Source organism: Acinonyx jubatus, chromosome D3 (genome assembly GCF_027475565.1).
Source record: "Acinonyx jubatus isolate Ajub_Pintada_27869175 chromosome D3, VMU_Ajub_asm_v1.0, whole genome shotgun sequence".
NCBI classification, from domain to species: Eukaryota; Metazoa; Chordata; class Mammalia; order Carnivora; family Felidae; genus Acinonyx; species Acinonyx jubatus.
The window spans coordinates 67,609,159-67,615,034 of record NC_069392.1 but is presented as its reverse complement, the minus strand read 5'-3'; the positions used below and the strand labels follow the sequence as shown (position 1 = coordinate 67,615,034).

The window sequence follows — 5,876 nt, the reverse complement described above, 5'->3', positions numbered from 1 at the left end:
AATAAATAAAATGAAATTAAAAAAAAAATCTTGGTCCTGGATCCCTGGTCTTCCTTTCCCTGTGTATATAATGGAGACTCCTTAGGGCTCCGTTTGCCAAGTCTACAGTGGGTGCTTTGGAGGCCACTATAGGCACAGACCAGCAGCACCCTCCTCTCCACTGAGACCCATGCTCTCTGAAGTCCTGGATTACCTGACACCTGCCCCAGGGTGTCTGCATCCCCTGCCCAGGATGTCACCATGTCATATTGCTATGATCAAAAGGCAAAGGCTTTTAAAAAACATAAGTGACTTTTTTGGTGACAATAATATTTACACAGCATTTAGTGTTTCCCAGCCCCTTAAGCATTCTACATGATCAACTCATTTAATCTCCACAATAGCCTAGGAGAAAAGTTCAATTATGATTCCTATCCCCATTTTACTTATGAGGAAACTGAGATACAGAGAGGCTAAGTAGCTTGGCCAGGGCCACACCGCTAGTAGGTGGCAGAGACAGGACTCGACCACAGTGCGTGGGCTCTGAGCCACTGCTCTGTATGAGTAGCTTTTTGCCCGTAGGCGTTTGCTCAATCTATGGATACCACAAACACAAAGATCTGTCATCACATGGCTGGGGAAAAGCCTGCAAAGCTAGAAAGTTCCAAAACCTTAGCTTTAAGGAACATGCCTTCTTTTTCTTAATAAGCTTTTTATTTTGGTATCGTGTTCGATTTACGGAAGAGTTGCAAAGATAGTACAGAGAGTTCCCATGCCCTGCTTGCCCCGTTTTGGATTCCCTAATATTATCATCCTCCACCAAAACATTTGTCAAAACTGAGAAACCAGCACCGGTGTATCACTCTTAACTAAACTCCAAATTTTGTTTCGGATCCACTGGTTTTTCCATTAATGTTCTTTCTTCTGTGCTCCAGGACCAGTCCAGGGTCCCACACTGCATTAGCTGTCCTGCCTCCTTCGGGTCCTCTGGTCTCTGCTGGTTTTTCAGACGCCTCCTGTTTTTCATGACCCTGACAGTCTTGAGGAGTTCCGGCCAGGTTTTTAACAGAATATCCTTCAGTGTGGGATTATCTGATGCTCTCCTGTAATTAGACTGGGGTTACAGGTTATTTGAAAAGAATACCACAGAAATGAAGTGTCTTTCTCCACACATCATATCATATCAGGTGTGATGGTTAATTTTATGTGTCAACCTGACTGAGCCAAGGGTGGCCCAGAGAGCTGGGAAAGCACTATTTCTGGATGTGTCCGTGAGAGTGTTTCTGGGAGAGATTAGCGTTTGAATCAGTAGATTGAGTAAACCAGTGGGTGCACCTCATCCAATCTGTGGAGGGACCAAATAGAACCACAAGGCAGAGGAAGCACATGTTTGCTTTTTACTTGAGTTGGGACATCCGTCTTCTCCTGCTCTCAGACATTGGCACTCCTGGTCTCAGTCTTTTGGACTCAGACTGGAACTCACACCGTCAGACCCTGATTATCAATGCCTTTGGACTCAGACTGAATTACACCATTGCTTTCCTAGTTCTCGAGCCTGTGATGGTAGATCATGGAATTCTCAGCCTCCATAACCGTGTGAGACAATAAAAAAATCTCCTTCCTATAATAAATCTTCCTCTCTCTCATATATATATATATATATATATATATATATATATATTTATTTATATATCTCTCTTTCTCTGGAGAGCCCTGACTAATATAAAGAGAGGGGGGTACATGACATCAACGTCACCAGTGATGTCAACCTTGGTCACTTGGTTAAGGTGGTGTTTGCAAGATTTCCCGTTGTGGACCTACAATTTTCTCCTTTCTGTGTTCTGTCTTTGGAAACAAGTCCCTAAGTCTGGCCCACACATGGGGTAGGGACAAGAATATGTTAAGGTCCCCCTGCCCTCAGAGGTGGGAGTATCGACATATATTGTTTGGAATTCTCGTGTAAAGATTTGTCTCTTCTCTTGCAGGTGTTCAATATTAGATCACTTATTTATATCACTATGGACTCATGTATAAGTGCCACTTTTAACATTCAGTTTTGCTGTCTCTCCAGAAAGTCCTTGGTGTATCTCTACATCTGCTGGCCTGGCTCACCCGCCCTCCACACTTGGGCTTGCACTGTTTGCTAAGTCTAGGGCGTCTTGCCCATGCTTTTCCCCCATCTAGGCCCCGCATGTTTTTCAATGACCAGCTCAAAAGTTACCTCTTCGATAAAACAGTCCCCCAGCCCCAAGCTTCTCTCTCTTTCTCTGTCTTTAACTGCCAGTGAACACCAAGTGCCTGCATTATCCAAACTGGCACTTTTGTTGCTCTTGACTGTGTCTCCAGTGTACCTCTTATAATTCTATCAGCTCCTTGAGGAAGAACACATATTCTCTTGTCTTTCTTTTAGTCTCCTCCAAATAGCAGGTGTCCAACAATTCAAGTCACTGAACTGAACAGAATCAGAAGACCAAATTCAAACGGAAGAAATCCAGAAAGACCTGGATAAGTTTTTTTTAAACCATCTATTTCCCAAGAACAAAAGAGCAGTTTTATTTCATGGTCAGCTTAGAACTTTCCTGTAATCAAGCACAATCAACCTGAAGGCCCACGTCCTCCTCTGGGCCAAATGCAGTCTCGTCTTATTCATGATCAAAAATAGCTAATCCTTTTCTTTTCTTTTGCAGATTTTTGTGGCCAGTCTGTCTGAGCAAAATTCATAATCAGAGAATTAGCTGATTGCAAAATGCACATCTATTTATAAGGCATGCGTGAGTCCTTGGCTCTGGCGAGCTGTGTGTAAGAAGCAGAATTGTTTCCCTAGTGCTCCGTATGAAGAAACAACCTTTGGAGTGTAACACTCCAGGATTGTAAACGCTGGTTTGAGACAGAAAACAATGGGAAGTGACCAAGAGGGGTGTGCGGCCTATCCTCTGACTCCACATAGCACATTGCTGTTACAACAATCCCCTGGTCCTCAAGGCACCTGTCACTCTTGAAATATAGCCCTGTCCTAGAAGTGCCTGATCTAATGGAATTGCCAATTAAAGCAGGAGGCAGGCTTGCTCCCCAAGCCAGCCTTGAAGAAGAACTTCCTAGTGGTCCAACCAAACCTGTTTGGTGTGCTTCAGTGGAAGGGTTGGTGGGAAAGGGTCTCTTCCTCTCGTTACCTGGCAAACTTAAGACTGAAGGACCAGCTGAAAGCTGAGTCTCTGTGTTCACTGAAATGACCATTTGGTGAAACCATCAGCCAGATGCTTGTCTCCCAGATACATGACGAGCTCCTGAAGTGATAGGATGTTCATTACTTCAGTGCCTCTCACATGCAGCTTTTAGCCTTCCTGGGGGACTTTATGATTAGCCAGGAACCTGCCCAGTATGAAATTGCCTGCCTGGCTCCCCAAGGTTCTCGGGCAACACTGAGGGAGGTCATTCCAAGCCAGTTTCAGAAGCTATAAGGTCATGAGAACCTCCTTCATATGGTGTTGCCTTCTATTGACAATGTTTCCACTCTCGGCTCTGTGAGTAGAATTGCTAAGAATGTTCCCCTATGTCTGCTCCAAAGAAGGGCTCCTTTTCCCATGCTTGGGAACTGGGCATCGGGCAGTTATAGCACCAGAGTTTCTATTCATGAGTTCATAACACTGACTACATTGTTCACAGTTAGGCTGGACATAAGCATAAAATTATTGTACAATGGTTGCCAAGTGTTGCATTGGCAGAGAAAGTCTGCCCCAAATATCTTGATGCCAAATGACCAAGTTACCTCATTAGGACTCTACCTTTCAAGTTCTGGAAAGAGACGGAAACTTTACAGACAACGTACTAAGCAAATTCAGGTTTCTCTTCCTATCCTAAGTCAAGAGGAAAGAACATGAACTTGAATATGCAAGAGGCAGGAGACTAAACTCTGTCCCAGGAAATGTGCTCCTACCTCCCACCCCGTGAAAGCTTTCTGGAAGTTTGACCATGAGGCTTCCTGGAAGTCCCTCAGAGGCTCCTCCTATGTCTCCAAGCCTCACACAGTCAATAGAGGGCCAATAGTTTCAGCCTTGCATTTTCAGTTTGTGGCAATTTATTTTATGTGCCAACTTGGCTGGGCCAGCATGCCCAGTTAGTCAAACATTATTCAGATGTTTCTATGAATGTGGTTTTTGAATAAAATTAACACTTAAATTGGTGGGTTTGGTATAAAGCAAATTGCCCTCCATAATGTGACTGGGCTTCATCCAATCAATTGAAGGCCTTCATAAAATAAGGACTGACCTCCATCAAGCAAGAAGGAATTCTGACAGCAAACAGCCTTTGGACTCCAATTGCAACCCTTCCCCGGGTCGCCAGTCTGCTGGTCTATGCTGCAGATTTTGGACTCATCAGGCTCCACAACTGCCTGAGGCAATTCCTTAAAATAAATCTCCCTCCTGTAGGTTGATAGACACAGAAATAGAGACAGAGATAGAGTCATCCCATTGGTACCGTTTCTCTGAAAACCCTGACTAATTCATAGCTCCTATTTTCATGAGGGCTCCAGAATTTTGTCGTGGTGGGTTTCCAAAAATGTCAACTAAGCTAAACCCCCAAAGCCTCTGATTCACCGCTTTAATTCCAAAGCACTGCTCTTGTCCCACACAAAGTCTCACTCACCCCAAATCCTGCTATTCCATGTACTTTTTCAGCTAGGCTCCACATTCTGCTGGTTTCATAAAGTAGCATCTCCTTCATTCTTGGGTGTCAGGTCAAGTCTAGACTAGTTGCGGACAAGACAAGAGGGGACATACTCTACAAATCTCCCCTTGGATCTTCAAGGCGTTGGATTCCCAGACACTCTGTGTTCTCATCCCACCCAAGGAGGTAGATGGTATCGTTCTGATTCCAGATTAGAAGGATACGGCTGATTCATTCAAGGCTATTGCATTAATCTCTGGGCTGGCGTGATCATGAGAACATAAGCTTTGCTTTCTGGTCGTAGGCATCAAATGATGCCGCCCCCAGCTTCCCTAAGTCTGAGGTGAGAACACACTCATTTTATTACCACACTTTCCTGCTTATCCAATTCCTTTACCTCTGAAATGGGCACAATCACATCAGCTATGTCTGCTCAGTATAGTCTCAAGTGCTACAGTCTTCAGCCCAGATGGAACATCTCATTTTTGGGGGTGCTTACTACCTGGGAGACACTGTGCCAAAAACTTTGCATGCATCACCTCCTTTTTTTCCTCACAAGAACCTCAGTATTAGCCCTGTAAGTCACTCGGTTCACACACAGGAGGGCTGGCCTGGTCCTGGAGACTTCCCTGGATATGGAGCTCGCTTGGGCAGAAGAGTGAGGGAAGAACAACTTGGGGTCCCATTCGCAACCAAGGATGCCCCCAGTGTTGACACGTGGAGTTTACCTGAAGACATTATGGCGCAAGGTCCACAGCCCAAAGTCATCCAGGAGCAGGAAGAGAAGGCAATGGGGTAAAGCAAGCTGGAGATTGAACCTTTGAGGAGAACCCTTGGTAAAACTTGGAGGCTCATGGGGGGTGCCTCTCCCACGCCCCCTGCTGGAAAGGCACATGGCTGTGCCTTTTCTCCCATGGGACCCCCCACCCCCACCCCACCCCACCCCCGTCCTCCTCTGCCCCCCAAGCCTTCATTCTTGTTGCATCCTGTGCTCAAGCCAGCTTTCAGGAAACTCTCCTCGATGAACATTCACCCTCTCCTGTCTTTTTAAACGAAATATGTCCAGCATAAGTTAGCATATCCTTGATGAATATACGGTCCTGTGCTGGTCTGGGGCACAGGGCTGCCCTCAGGGTTTATGCCACACCTACACTAACTGGCCCAGATCACTCTGCCTTTTTAGGCCTGTTTTCCTAGACCTGCTGCCACTGCCCCACTCCTCGGCTGTGCCC

At 45.6% G+C, this 5,876-nt stretch overlaps 1 long non-coding RNA gene across 1 annotated transcript; it reads right to left on the bottom strand.

Moving 5' to 3' along the window:
• Nucleotides 1-656: 656 nt before the first annotated feature.
• On the bottom strand, nucleotides 657-5,522 carry LOC128312325 (uncharacterized). The gene is made up of 3 exons (XR_008291449.1): nucleotides 4,624-5,522; nucleotides 4,246-4,400; nucleotides 657-1,093 (listed from the first exon to the last, which is right to left on the bottom strand). It is a non-coding gene; the product is annotated as an uncharacterized LOC128312325 (long non-coding RNA).
• Between the last annotated feature and the right edge of the window lie 354 nt (nucleotides 5,523-5,876).